This window comes from Pinus tabuliformis, chromosome 2_1 (genome assembly GCF_031772625.1).
Source record: "Pinus tabuliformis cultivar Carrire ecotype Pingquan chromosome 2_1, CPIR1, whole genome shotgun sequence".
Lineage (NCBI taxonomy): Eukaryota > Viridiplantae > Streptophyta > Pinopsida > Pinales > Pinaceae > Pinus > Pinus tabuliformis.
In genome coordinates this window covers 410,003,210-410,019,463 of record NC_142299.1, presented here as the reverse complement: position 1 = coordinate 410,019,463, position 16,254 = coordinate 410,003,210, and positions in this window count along the sequence as shown.

Genomic DNA, 16,254 nt, shown 5'->3' with positions numbered 1-16,254 from the left:
AAGTAGTGCAAGAACTAGATGCTAAAGAAAATATCAAGGTCAAAGCCACTCGAAAGCATGTGGGTATAGACTTGTTTTCCCTTTAAGAGAGCCTTGTTTCCAGTAAATTGTTGTAATAAAGAGTTATAGGTAACGGGTTTGAGTTGAATGCCTTGGTGGTCTGGAAAACTCAGGATTACTATTGCCTCCTTCATTTGCCCTTCTCTACAAAGCGAGATTATCATTGCATTGATTCTCTGTGAGGATGATATTTCCTTGAGAGCACCTATGGCGCTCACTATTATGGTTGAGGCTTTAACACATTATTTTGATGATTTCCTCAGAAAAACACAGTATGGTGTTGATATGGGCTGAAGCCATTCCTCACTTAAATAGTTTGCACGGTTTTGGCTTCTGAGGAAAGCATCCTTGCAAAGTCTAGGAATGGTTGAGAAAGCATCCGTGGCAAGCTAAACTGAGTAGTGCAAGAATGAGCTTATGTCCTTTCGTTGGCAACATATTTGTGGTAGGATTAGAATGATTTAGATGGCGGTTGGTCTGGTAATTTTCTTCAAAGACTCGGTAATCTTCTTCAAAGACCCTCAAAAGAAAGATCTCAAATCTAGTTATAAATGTGATTCTTGTATTAGCTTGGCCACTTGATTGCGTTCAAACACTCAACTCAGCCAATGCCAAGAATAATGTCGAAGCTGGAGCTTTCTTAATCGCTAACTGGGTGGGACTCTAGTCTATTTTACCATGAACGCCTGTCACTATCAATCAAGTTTAGCGCCACCCCCTATAATATAATAGAAGGAAAGGGGAAATTAAATAGGCTATTCGTGTTATCCGACATATCCATCAGTAATAGGAGAAAGCACTGACTTTCGCTGCCAATAGGTAGGTGTAAAACCCCGGGGTTTATCAAATATTTTGATCCCTCACTTGTAACTCTAGTATTTGGCTATGTTTGTAATAAATGCTTTTACACCTCATTTTGTATCATAATGTCGAGCATAATGTCGATGCTGGAGGAGATTGCAAGTCTTTCCCGGTTCAGTTTCAAGAAGTCTGAAGACTGTAAGGTGAAGTTGCAGGGGATGGAGCAGGGGCATTTTTCTATTGACACCTAGATTTTCGAAGTCACGCCCTCGCTCTTCATGGTGGAGCTTAGGAAGATCGGAGGGGATTTGCTGGAATACAGTAATTTCTACAGTCACGATCTAAATCCTGGCCTCAAAGACATCATCTGGTCATGGGAAGGCAACCGATAATAAATATATATTCATTGTGTATGTTGCATGACGATTGTTCACTTTAAAACTATTTTTGAGTTAAATGATTGGTTGAATCTGTTGCTCTATGTTGATTGTAAATATACTCCTGGCAGAATTGATAGGATTGAGATGGAGTTGTTTCTGTCCTTTCGTTGTCAATATATTTGTGGCAGGATTAGTAGGATTTAGATGGCAGTTGATCTAGTAATCTTCCTCAAAGACCCTGGGAAGAAAGATCTCAAGTCCAACTATAACAACAATTCTTGTATTAGCTTGGCCACTTGATTGTAGTCAAACCCCACCCCCTTTTAGCGTTGCCATAATGTGTTTGGAAGCCTCATTTGCTATAGGATTCATCTAATTGCTCCAAGCTCTTAAGATATGATAGAATTCTAAATGCTCAAAGTAAATGGTTCTAACAAATTTGCCATCCACTAGAGATGAGCACATTAAAACTAAGATTGACTTAAAGTTGTTATGTTGTGAATTTTCTTCATGAGTTTGAGGAAATTCTAATGCATTATTCACAGAAATAAGGTTGAATATTCTTATGGGCTAATTGTTTACACCATCCTTTAATGGTGGAAAATATTTCAAACAAATGTTTTTTGAACTGGCTTCCTCTTATTTACCTTTAGCACCATTCAATTCAATGACCTTCCACTTAGAAGTGGTGAGTAGGGGGTGTATATTCTTCTCCTTAGAAGTGGTGAGTAGGGGGTGTATAGTTCTTTGCAAAATAACCCTGATAATGGGAATTCGAGGACAACCACCACTATGGAGCTAAAGCCAATTTAAGGACACATCAACTGGATATTTGAAATGGGTGCAGAGTAAGAGTTTGGCTTAGTGCTTAAGGATGAGCACCAAATGGGGTTTATCAAACCTTTTGAGATGAGGAATCATTCATTCTCTCAAGATATAATAGGTTGTAGTCTAAAGAGGTAATTTTTTTCCCTTTTCTTAGGCTGAATTTTCAGTTGATTTTATTTGAAATTTAGTTAGAACTTGGGAAAATTATAGTTGCAAGTTGTTGAATCTATTCATTTCAAAATTTGAAAGCAAAATTTAATTAACAATGCTATAAGATTAGTATTTCCTGATTACGTAAAAAAAAACCAAAAAAGTGGCAACATTTGTCTAGCTTCTATAGTCGCTTTCTTCCAAATGATAGCCTTTTGATTTGAAGACCTTGTTTGACTCTCTTTCTCTGGAAGAGGGAGCAGGTTAGCAGGGAAATTTTTGCATTCAAAGAAAGGCAATTTCCTGGTGTCGATGGTATTCCTCCAGGGTTTATCGAACTAATTTTGTTCTAATTATAAATGGTCTGCTATAATTTTATGAAGAGGCTATATTTGGCAGTACAGATTTTATAAATTTGTTCTAAAGCCAAATCATAAATTACTGTGAATTGCATAGCCATTACGTTGCTTCATGTCATCTTATAAAAATTTTGTATTCTACCAAAGAGGATGTATTGAAATTCTAGGAAGAGGCTATATTTGGTGGCGCTTTGACTAGAGGTCTTAGTCTTACTAAATATATTCCCAAGCCATATGATGGATTAGTTAATGTTTCTAACAAATTTTAAATGTGTAACCCTCGGTGATTATTTTCTGTCAAAGTGGCTTTGTTTTTATGATATTATTCTTTTAGGAACTCTCATTCCTAGTTAAGAGGAAATGTATTAGGTGAAAATTTTTTATTACAATGTTGCTTTAATATTGATAGATTTTGAATAACATTTTGATATGATTAAATAAGTTTTTTTTTTTTTAAATGCTAGGATACAATATACTTAATATTTGGAGAAAATTTTACCGTGATCATATTTACTTTAAGGATAGACTTTATTGAATCTAAAATATAAGATTTAAGATTTGAAGAAACTTTATAATAATGATTAGTGTTTTGTTCAAAGATGTTTCTACTCATTTGGAAATTAATGACAAGTTACTAAAAATGTTTATCTTCAAAGATCAATCAAACACTGTTGTCTTCTTATTTTAGTGTTTTCTTTCATATGTTGAAGCTCCACATTATGTCTCAAGAGATTTATTTTTAGGGCCCAAGTTTATTCTTACCTAATTAGTGAGAGCTCCTCCCCTACTAATTTAGATAGAAATGGATTACCCTTCTATATATTACGCCTATGATTGTTTATTTAAGAAATTTGATACAAAACTTACTAAATGGTATTAAAAGGTATTTTAAGTGGCATAAAGATTTCAAGCATGTTTAGAAGTGATATAATCTTTTCATATTAATTGTGCTTCTTGTTGGTTTTTAACAATTTGTCATTTTAAAAATCAACAATTCTCATTATGGTCATTTTGAAAAAATAATAATGAACTATTTTATTTAATATTCGGTTGTTTTGTTTCAATTTTCTGGGTCATGGCCTTTCTCAATAAAGGCTCTTGGATACTTGCTAGATTGGAAAGTTCACTAGGTAAGGTGAACAAATATCTATTTCTTGGGTCAAATGTCAAAGACCTAAGTCATGCTCACTTTGCAAATGATCCCCCTTCCTCACAAGAAAAAGGAGATTGAGTGTTTAAAAAATGTGATGAAATTCCTTGTTATCTTTCATATATCCTTAGGGTCTGAAGATTCCATGGACCAAAACTATGTCATATAAACAATGCTAACGAGATTATAAAATAATTAATGTAAGTTGGTTGTAGATTCAATTTAGGTAGATCTTTAAATTTCTAGGTATCCCTTTTTTTTAGGCCTCAACAAAAGAGCTGTGGCAAGTTCTAATTCAATGAAATGAGCAAACTGTGGCAAAATGGATTATGAATATATGTTCTCAGTAGTTAGACATCGAATTTATATGAATGTCCTAGCTTCTACGCATGTTTATTATTTCCTATGTTAGTGTTCCTTGGCATTGATTTATAGTATATTGGAAAAGGTTATGAGATATTTTACAATCTTAAGCCCAATGCATGCCTTGTCATATAAAATCACATTGTCCAAGGTAAATCAGTATGTCAAATAAATTTTGTATCTTTTGGGTGAATTATGTTAGGCGAGGTAGAATCTGTCATGCATAGCTTCTCTTGAAATCTTCAACATGCAACCATAAATAACTATGCTAGAAATACCGTCTATATCAATGACATATGATCACATGATGTGTCACCATTGGCATACCACCCAGCACCACCAACAGCACTGCATTATGAAAATTGCTAGTAATACTATCCTCAATGTATATTCAACACCTTTTGTAAAATTATGTTCGATATGAAGAAATGAATCAGGAAGAAATTCAATATGTCTTATGAAAATGTCACTAAATATCCAGGTATGTTTTTGCTATGTATGCACCCTAGATACACTGAACAAAAACTGATACACATCAAATATTTTACTAATCCCCTCTGCTTTTTCATTTGTCCATTTTTCTCTATCAAACACATGCTTGTCACAAAAGGCAAGTAATTTCTTATGCTTGCAGTCACACGGTTTTGTATGAGATGATTTGCAATTAGCGTTACAATAATCAGTGCAAGAATAGAGTCCATTCGAGAAACAATGGAAACAATTTGCATCTCTCACAACAATTCCCTTCCTGGTGATCATCAGAATGAGCTTTGTGGCATTGTGGCAACGCCCACAAATGTGAAGGTTCTTGGTAATCTGGATAGTTGATTTAGGCATCTGTTGATAACCAAAAGCAATGGCAAGCTTCTCGATGTGGCCATAAATTATTTGCTCCTTGTCCTAATCATCTACCTCCTTGACAGAGAGAGACCCTTCTTGTGATTATACCGAACCTTGATCACTATAGTCTCACTGAATTTCTCATTGTTGTACCGAGACAGAGTTTCACCCTTGACAGTGAGACAAACCTCCCATTTTCTATTGCCACTCATGTACTAAACAATCTCATTGCTTAGTTTGGTCATTTGGCAGACATTAATAAACTTATATTATCTTATATATATTTATTACTATGCAAATGCACATATAGCATGGGGCATGTACTTTATAAGTGATATTTCTTGCCTTATCCATTATCTCAAAAGATTCATATCTCAAGGCTTTGATTTTCTTCTATGGTCTTATTGACATGGGAAAAGGTTTCTTGTCAGCTTCATTCGATTATTGGGCAAAAGGCCCAACTATTGAAATAGCAAGCTTGTTGGTTATGGAGCAACTACCATAATCTAGGATTGATGGGCTAAAAATGAAATGCAACTAATAATGCAATGCAAGTGTGCAATATGAAATGTAGCCTAACTAAATCCTATGTAGAAGTAAAGAATAGGCTAACATGAAATGAAATTAAATACAAATGCTAAAAGAAACAATCCACTCACTGCAACCTATGATGATGAGGATGGTTGGGCGATGCTCGTCATGAAGCTCGTGTAATTGGTGCATCTGGTAGAGTGGGTGTGGACAACTTTCTTGCTTAAAATCATCTAGAATACCTACAAAAAAGACGTGATTCATTTTTTTATCTCGTCATTTGGTTTATAGTTTGTGGGAACTTTGAAATTGAACAATTGCACGCTTCCATTGCGGAGGCTCTAAATTTAAGTCTGGAGGAAACTACGAATGTTGATATTAAAATGATGAAATTGACTACATCTCTAGAAAGAAAGAAGCGAGCATTAAATCTTCCCGAAAGAATATGCAGGTATGGTTGAGCGATGGTCGTTGTGAAGCTCGATACAACCTCCATTTAACCAACTCTAATTTTAACTCGTCCTCCCTAAATATCTATATCCAAACTTTCTTCCTAGATTCCAGGAAGAAAGAGTTTACATAGTGGATATTGTTTTGCCTCTTAAAGTCCCCTCGCCATGATCTCATGTTTGCCTCTATGGATTCCCTCACCTAGATCTAAATCAGTCGAAGAGGAAAAACATATATGGATTTATATATACATACGAATAACATGTAGATTGGTTCTAAATGTTATCTAGTAATTTCTATCCTATAAATTTTTTACCATCATGTAGGCTCAATATAGCATCATTCAAGGCCAATATACATCAACCTTAAACAAAAGTACCCACACGTTTCCCATGTAAAGTATTAATGTATTAACATGAGGCTTAGGCATCACTGGTGAAGCTACCAACAAAATGGAGATGAAACCTTGGATGAATAGTTGATTAATGAGCTACCTCCTAGCTTTCATGATGAGATTCATTTATAGTTTTTAGGGATCTTTTCCTTCTATAAAAAAATTGAATGGAGGCATGAAATTTGCAATTGAAACTACAAACTTAATTTTGCTTAATGTCAAGCAAGCAAACCTAATGGAAATGACACTGTTAAGATAGGAATAACATAGGTTACTGGAGAAACATTTTTTTGAGATGACACAAATTAAAACAACAAAAGGAGAGGATACAAAATTTCATGAATCAAGACTCTTAGTATAAAGTTTTCAAACATATTGTGAATGAATTTTTCCTTTACTTTCACAATTGTGAGGAACCAATTATGCCACTTATTATTGACTTCTTGAATGATATTCTCACGAACAAGGATTATGATGCCAATATCATCATGGTAAAATAACAATTAGAATGGGGAATTTCACAATTGTGAGGAACTAAGTGTGCCACCTATCATTGACTTATTAAATGATATTCTCACTAACAAGGATTGCGATGCCAATATCATCATGATAAAAAACAATTAGAATGGGGAATTCATAAGTGGCGAGAAAGATTCAAGATTTAGATGACATCATCAAATGGTAAGAGCAATACAATTTTACCCCAACCAATGTACACTCCTTTCTACAAAGTGAAATATATTGGTTTTCTTCCAACATTTATTAAACCAAATTTATGAAATGCATTTAAACACATTGAGTCACTATGGAAAAAGAATGATGGGCACTTAGTCGAGAATATGAAAATGATTGAGTTAGATAAAATACAATGGTCTTAAGAGACAAAAAATAATACCATTCTTTTATAGTTTGGACATTTTACACTAGGGAAATAAGGATAAGAAGCAACAAGGAACTAAATTAACAACATTTACTTTGTTATGAAATGTTTGATTTAAATCATTTACTTATAAAGGTTCTAGAATATTAATGAAGAGCATTTTCATAAATCCTTCACTTTGAACATATCTTGGTTGGAATCTCCCTAAAACATAACATATGATAAAAAAGAAACACCAGTAAAGAAACAAAATTGCATAAAATTTTGACTTCTTTCTTCTATGTTATTGTTTCTTATGTCATTGCCTTATGGGGTTTCCTTTGCAACATGTGGTGCAAATGCTAGTTTAATTTAATTTAATTTAATTTAAAAATATTTTGTGGTGAGAGGTTTTGTAGCCTAGTATGGAGGTGATGTTTTAATGATGTAAATTTTTGTATGATTCAATTAATAATAAAAAAATAAAAGTAATAGAATTCAATTTGTTATAACGTAATCATGATTATAATAATAAAATTAAGGATAAATTTATAACATATGAATAGTAGCTATAAATGAAGATTCATTTACCATACAAATTAAATAATGATTTTGTAACATATTTAAATTTATTAATAAGCAAATAAAAACTTAATACTTACATTAAAATTACAAAATAACAAGATTTTAACTATGGATATTCATCCTCGCCTTACTAGGGATATTATTTACTTTTAAATAGACTTTGTTCCAATACTATGGGCTAATACCATGGCTTATCCATACCAAATGCCCAACAACCATAATACATTTCACAATCAAATATTTTATTTTTTAATAACATTTTTTTAATTAAATCCAAAAAAAAAAAATCATTAGTTTTGAAATATATCTAAGTCATATATGGTCATTACTACTAAAAATATTTCATCAATATTAAATCGGGTTTTAATAAAATTAAAAATGAAAATAATTTTTTATATATAGAAATGGTGAAATTTATATAATTGAAATAATATCATTAAAAAACCATGGATCAAAAGATCTACCGAGTTGTAAGAAAAATCCAATTTATGTAGGAGCATTTTTTTCTTCAATTTTTGCACTCAAAAAAACATTTAAATCTTAAAAGATATGATCCTAAAAAAAACATTTGAATCTTTAAAAAATTGGTCCACTTAAAATTAAAATTAAAATAAATATATGCTAGTTTTAAAACTAATCAATCATAACTATAAACATTTATCAACCATTTAATTATTACTCAACTACTAATAAAATGCCTTAAATTTATATACTGCTTAAACCACACATACCATACCATATAGGAATTGGTAGTTCAATAAAACCTGTGAAAAATTGTTATTTACACAAAAACATATACAATATTCAAACGCAGTTGTCTATAATGCGATTTTTTGGAGGGTTTTCTGGTGGGTTTTTCCGGTCAAAATCCGGCAGCAATTTATTGGAATCGCAAGTTTGATAGCTAGTTTTTGCACAATCAAAGCGTCCCAAGGGTTTTTCAGGGTGCTGAATCCAAATATGCAGTTAAAAAACCATTTTAAATAATACAAATCAAAGTTTAACCTCAATTTAACCTCAATTTTTCTGCCAGTGACGAAATCTCCAAAAAAAATCAGACCACTCCTACTCAAACTTTGGATGGTCGTACAATTTTGTGCCACGACCACATATAGCTTGTCATATAGTCTCGGATGGCTGGATATGGTAGCTACTGGATAGATCTGTGAGTTTACTTCAGAGGTAAAGATTAAAGGGGTCCACCATTCGCACTCGAAAGCCACAATTCATATCATATTTCGAAGGTTGCTGTTGCAGACTCACTTTCAGAGGTAAAGATTAAAAAGGGGGCCACCATTCGCACCCGAAATTCACAATTCATATTATATTTAGACGGTTGCTGTCGAAGTCATCAAGCCTCTTCTTACACAGAAGGCACTTAAAGCGGAGATAACATAGGGCGATGATTGAAATTGGGACTGAAATCGGTATCATAATGGGCTGACAAATTGTGCCAATTAGCAGGCACCCTAAGTTCATCTTTCAGTAAATTACAGGTTTTATTAACAAGAGAATAATCCCGCTTTGCGTTGGGTCGAAATGGAACTCCAGAGCTTTGAAAGCCATCGACCAGGTGCAGATGGGCTTCCAGATTGTGACAGCAGCTCACACCAGCATTCTCTTTCAGATATGGAGAATCCAAGTGATTGATTCTCAGCTCAGCCCCCACATGAGTAAATGACATCCTCTCCATTGCTTCGGCCAATGCTGTTGAATTTAATATTTCACGGCACTTCTTATATAGCCATTCATTCATAAAAATCCCTGGCATTTGAGGGATCCAATCATGGGTATTGACAATTCTCAACGTTTTCACGCCGATCTCCTCAAGCCTCTGTTTGAAATCATGGTTTCCAACTCTTGGTCCCCCAAAAGAGAACACTGCTACTGGTGTACTATTTGAGGTTGATGCCAAGTTTTCTCCAATCTGGTATGCACTCAAGAGCGCCAAAGCTGCTCCTAGACTGTGCCCTGTAATGGTAATACTCAACTCCTCGCCCTCGTATGATTCTAACAGTCTCTCCACCTCTTCCAGAACCTGCTCAGATGCGCTCTTCATGCTATTATTATGAATGTCACTATGGCTGTCGCCCTTCGAAGAAGTATACAGACTTAAAAATCCATTTTCCACCTTCGGGTTAAGATCAGAGTGATGAATATTATCAGAGAGTTTAATTGGTTTTAAATCTGTCTTGAGATTTTCAGCCCATTCAAGCGGAGTCATGGTGCCTCTCCATGCAATAACTATATCTCTTCGACCTAATCTTTTGATCTCTTCCAAGTTATCACTCACAGCAACAAATCCCATCCAGTTAGACTTCTGACATTTTAGGGTTTCATTCGATAGTTTCGAAAGCCAATTGGGAACATGGACATTGGGAGTTGCATGGAGATACTTGGTCACCCTGTAACCAGTGTTCCTCAACCCCACTCTTTCAAGAAATGAATTAACTTCACCACATGGGATGCAGCAGCCACCATAAGAGCTCGATTGGGGATCGGAGTTAAAGGCATCATAAGTTGCCTGCGCAAATTCTCCATACTTCACAATCTCTCTTCTTAGGTTTTCATCAAGGGGATCCAGAAGTTCTCTCCAGTCGTTGGCACCATGATATTCCCTCCATTTACCCGCCAGACTCTGCTTAGGAGAAGGATTGGGTCTCCGCAGCTTGCTCATCCAATCATGACAGTTCCAAGAATTGCTTATGTCGTTGGATTTCCTCTGATTTGAAAGCGTGGAGTCTAATATTCTGTTCATGTTGGGACTTCTAGGACTGGAACCTATGAATGTGGCTCCTAAGCCCCTGTTAATTAGGGATGTGATTTCCAGTCGTTTAGACCAAACCAATCTCCTTTGTGAAGGGTTCTTCACCAGATTTAGAGTGGATGAAGAAGCTCTAGAAGCGCAGTTTGATATATTCTTGAGGCCTGTAGTGGAGTTGTGTTTTATGGCGGGTAGGGAAGATGAGGTAGCCTGTTTCAAAGACCCAAGGCGTTCCATATGCTGTTGAAAGGATTGACAAATAGGGAATCTCTTTGGGGGATTGCAATGAAGTGTGAAATTAGGGTAGCCATGCCACTGATTATATATTCGGAGTTCGTGCTCTAACAAGATCTGTCCATTACTCGGATATTTCTCGCTCTTAAATCGTTCACGTGAGGATTCAGTTCGCTTTTGAAAACCTAGCGGCTGAACGCGGTACAGGGTATAGAGTGGCACGCGGTGCCGACCACACCATTGATACTGTGAACATAAGTTTGAGAGGAAGCCTGTCTACTCCACATATGTGGACCAACTCTTTTATGAGCTCCATCCTCCGCTCAAGATCACTTCCACTACGCTGGCAAACAGTTTGACATACAAATAGCGGTGCCCACCTTATCAGGGTACCTGCTGAATTATTTGTTTGAAGTATCTCCTCAATTGAATCATCCGTTTTCATTTTTGTTGGTTGCGTGTCGAAATCTAAATGCATTTAAATTTCATGAGAGACACTTTTCTGTCTCATAAACACGGAACTCTCAGTTTGTGGATATAATATTTTTGATAATTTAAATTTAACTTTTTCTACAATTAAGTTATGAAGTAGTTTTTTTCTGTCTCATAAACACGGAACTCTCAGTTTGCCGATATAATTTATTTCATAATTTAAATTTAGTTTTTTTTAAATTAAGTTATGGTGTAGTTTTCAAATGTTAATTTTTAGGTTGATAGGCTTTCCTATGCATCAACTTCTTCATCAACATTTTTACCCTGCTCAGTGCTCAGTTGGATAGGTGTGACACTTTCAACCGTTGTTTAGAAGTGTGACTGTTTTTTTCAAATATCGGTTGAGTTGCCTTCTTTTCACCTCCGAATTCTACTATGCACTCAGTGGCATGGGAAGATATTTTTACTGCTTTTTCCCATTCTTTTATGTCACTCTTGAAATATTTTTACTGCTTTTTTCCATTCTTTTATCTCACTCTTGGCCTCAGAGTTAATTAATTATTTCTTTGATTCTTTTATGTATACCTGTCCCATAACGCCAAGATCATGCTTTGTGGCTCCTTAGCCCAGTGAAAAGGAGCGCAAATGTGAGAACTAGTGCAAACATCCCATTTCCAAAACGCCATGAAGGTTGGAACTGAGCAAGATTTGGATCTTCCCCGTGAGGAATACGGAATTCATCAACAGCACCCTGTAGCAGGTAGTTTAATGCACTGCATCAGTTATCTTCCAAAGTTAGTCTTGATCTTTCTTTACTGTATTCTAATATTGAAGGGTTGGAATGTTTCAGCTAATCTATAATTCACGTTTCGGATCTTATTAAATATATTCTCCCAAGCCACTGTAGAAACATATTATCAGGACTTTTTTCTCAGTTTTCTCAATCTGTAAGCCTTGGATTTAGAATTGACAGCAATTATATTTCCAAGTTATTGAATTCTTCACACATGAAAATGGAAGTATGTTATTAAAGATTTATAAGCGTTTGTATGTATGCTAGACTCTGAACTGTGTTATTCTTAAGATTGATAGGAATAGAACATTCTGTAATCTGCAATATCCATAGAACCTTACAGTTATTGCCTGTTGCATGAAGAGCATCGCAATCAGCATACCAAAAAGTTCACCAGCTATGCGGGTAAATCTGTTAATAATTGAGCATGCACCCAGGATTGCAAACAAGATCAACAAGAATGATGTCCAGACACATACCCTGCACACCAAAGAGCGGAGAAGCTATCTAGTAAAAAATACATATAATACACAGGAACTGACAGTTGACCCCTGAAAAGCTTGGCAAGATAAATTTATAGCCATCAAACATGATTCGTCATCTTGTTTGAAATAACAAAGGTCTATAGGGAGATCTAGATTCTATACCATGCTACCCAAGCCAAAAACAATTTTGGGCCCAAATCTGCTCTGCCTTTGGCAAAATTATACATGAATGTATACATTATTACAGTTGGCTTAGCCACTCCAGGAATTAGCAACGGTTGACCTCCAAATATTGAATGTATGATTCCACAGATGGCAGTAGAAGCCAAGGTCTGAGCTCCAGTCAGGATGCCACCTGCAAGAACCAAATTCAGATATTAAATTTCAAGTTGCTGAATTTTATTTCGTCTCGTGCTTAATTAATTAAACTGGTCCAAACATTTCTTAAGCAAAATTGTCCCGAAAGGTTTGTAATTATGTGAAAGGCCAACAATCTCAAAATCGCTGCAATTCCTACCTGTACTCCTGTGCAGTTGCTCTCCAAATGATATCACGGGAATGGCTGATGCAAAGAATATGTAAGTTGTGGGAGCAAGGATTCTGAATGTGACAAAAAATCACCAGTTAGTGAGTGCAAACAAATTTGTCTATCGATATGGATATTTTGGAATCAGAGATCCGTTCTCAAGTTTGTTAAGTGCTGTGACCAAAAAATTGAAATGTCTTCTCTTCATTTTTAAACCCATGTAGCTGTTAGATTGTAAGCTTCAAAGAGTTTAGGAGGCAGACCAAAACAACTGTCCAAGTAAATATTAACTTTCAAATTCCAATTCCAGAAAAAAGAGTTTTTCTAGCATAAGAGGCCAACAAAACAATCACATATTGCAATTCAAGTATTTCAATGTTTAGTATCCTCTTCAAATCAAGATATAAGCACAAAATGGAGACAATAAATTGCAGGGTGTATCATGTAGGCACTTGTATCCTGCAGTGAAGCCACCAGTCCAGTCTTGCTTGTAACACAGTAATCTTCCTTTCAAATCATTCTTGATATCTCGAAATGGGACAAAAGTTTCCGCCATTTCAAGAAGTAACAAGTAGAAGATGGATATAAATTCTTTTCTTCAGCGATTGAAACACGGAAAAAGGGTTTAAGAAAGTAACTCAGAACCTAAAAACATCTATATGGAAGTCAAGCAACTGAGATGACAACTACATTGCTATAAGGAATTTTTTTGGACAGCAGTTCACCGTATTTGTTAAAGCCTCAATAACTACAGGAAAAAAATGACCAATATTAGCAGCATCAAAAAGCCTCTTATATCAGATACAGGACAAAACTTGGATCTCCATCTAGACATCAAAATTGAAAACTCAAAATATTTTAACAAAACTGTATAATTACAGATTGAATTGTATTACTTGTACAAAGGGAACTCTTTGTATTATTTTGTTCCACAGAAGTATATCCTCTTTATATTGTTTCTGAAGCTAAAAGATCAGAAACATGACTAACCAACTTAACAGCTGAAACATGTCCTATACAGAAAATAATAAGCTTCTCCAGAGAAATTCTGGGGTCAAATTTACCCTTGGGAACAAAAATAACTAAAGATGAAGGGGGGCAAATGTGTCCTGAGCCATAGTGTGATTCAGCCAGAAAACAGTATGTGAATTTTCTAGAATTACTTGGATTCCATAGCTGAAGACATACAACAAGAATTTGACTCTCTATATTGGACATCTGCTGTCTGAGACTGCAACTAACGAGAAGCCATCATGTCAAATTGTCTAAGATTGCAACTAACGAGAAGCCATCATGTCAAATACCATAGGCATGGATGCAGAGAAATTAAGGGGCAAAGATGTAGGCTTCAATTTTGATGGGGATAAGATTCAGACTGAAGATTTCTGTCCAAAATCCATTTTCCTTAACAACTCCATCAAAAGTACTGGATATGAAGTCCATCTAGATTGGAAAGCTGTGGGTTTTACATGCTGATTTTTCTAAGAAAATGCAGAAGTCAACGTTTCACAGCTACTGAATTCTGAGGCATAACAGGGGAAGTTAAGGAGCCAGTTTATATGTCTCCATGACAATCTTTTCACATGTACCCAACAGAGAACATGATAATTTAAGGCGCAAAGAACGTACTCTGCCCCATGGAGAAACGAAGGATGGATTCCTTATATCTTACTTGTTCTTATCAAGGCAGAGAAAAGGATATATGGGTTATAAAGTAGAGGGCGCATAAAGTACCTGGCCCTGTTATGCAAAAACTCTGATCAGATTGCCACTCAGGAAATCTTAGGCAGATCCTATTTCTGGAACTGGGTTGTCCAATTTTGTTCTGCCGCAGGACAACGTTGCAGCTTTTGAAGTTGACATTCTTCTTTATGTGTGCGAGCATGAAGCCTCCCGGGCAAAAGGCGGCCGAAGAAGGCCAGAAAAAGGGTCACTATCATCTCCTTAACTGGTCATCGTCTTTATTTTCTTGATTTTTCAGATGGCAATGATTGGTTTACGCAGTCAAGACTGTGGAACACTGGCGTTTATATTTGCTACTTCTTTGCTTTTGAATGGGGATAATGCTCTGGCATTGCAGGGCTGGTTTTTTTTTTTGTGGTTTTGTTATGGCTCATGCATGGATGTGTTTATGGATTGAAATTTAAGGAAAATATGGGTTCACTGTAGCATATGAATGGGATGCACCCAAGCATTGAAATTTCAGAAATTGGGTTTATTGTGCATATGAAATGGCATGTGTTCATGTGTTTGAAATTTTACTAAGAGAAAAGAAAAGATGGATTTGGTATTGCATATGAATGAGATGTATTCTTCGTATATGCTTGGCAATCTATAGAGGTTTCTTGATTTTAGGTAATTAACTTAATCTCTTGATTTTGGGTAATTAACTTACTCTAAAATGAAATAAGACATTCAATGTGTTCCTGAAAAGTAATTGCACAATGATCCAGTGCAACAAAACAAGGATTTCCACAAACCAATTAACTCTTCTAGAAAAATTCAACAATTCCAATTTAATAATCCTATCTGCCTCTCTTTGTACTTTTTGGGACAATTGCTAGTGTATTTACATATATATTTGTATTTAGATAAATCGGCGATTAAGTTGCGCTGGTACTAATAAATTGAGCTACTATGGAAACTTATTGATATTTTATTACTTCCACAATATAAATGAAATTTAAAATAAAATTAAACAATATTTTTATTCAATTAAATTATAATAAATTAAAAAATATTATTGTTTTTTTAATTATTAAAATATAAATTATAAAAATTTGGTTTAAATAATATTTTTATTTACAAAAGAGTTGTTATAAAAATTATGAAAAATAATTTTTTTATTATTTTTCTCTATAATTATTAGTCTTGGTTAAAGTTAGATTTTTATAATAAATTTGGCTACATTGAGCAATGCAAACTATAATATTTAATTTTGAAAAAAAAAATATTGATTTTTTATATTATTAAAAATATTATTTTTGAAACATTTGATTGGACCATAGCTTGAAAGTATTATTTCAGCCTTAGCATAATATAATACCATGTGGATAACTATTTGACATATTTTATGTTATAATTGTTGGAGGTTTGACAACTAATTATGTAAATTGGGTAACTCATTATGTTAATTAGTAACAAGTAAGTTTTATACCGAAGCGTTGGTTATGTAACTGAGGAGGCTCGTATAAAACTGATGAATGCCCGAACTATTGTATGGCGAATCATTTATTGATTGAATAGAGATTCCAATCCCTTGCCCCGTGG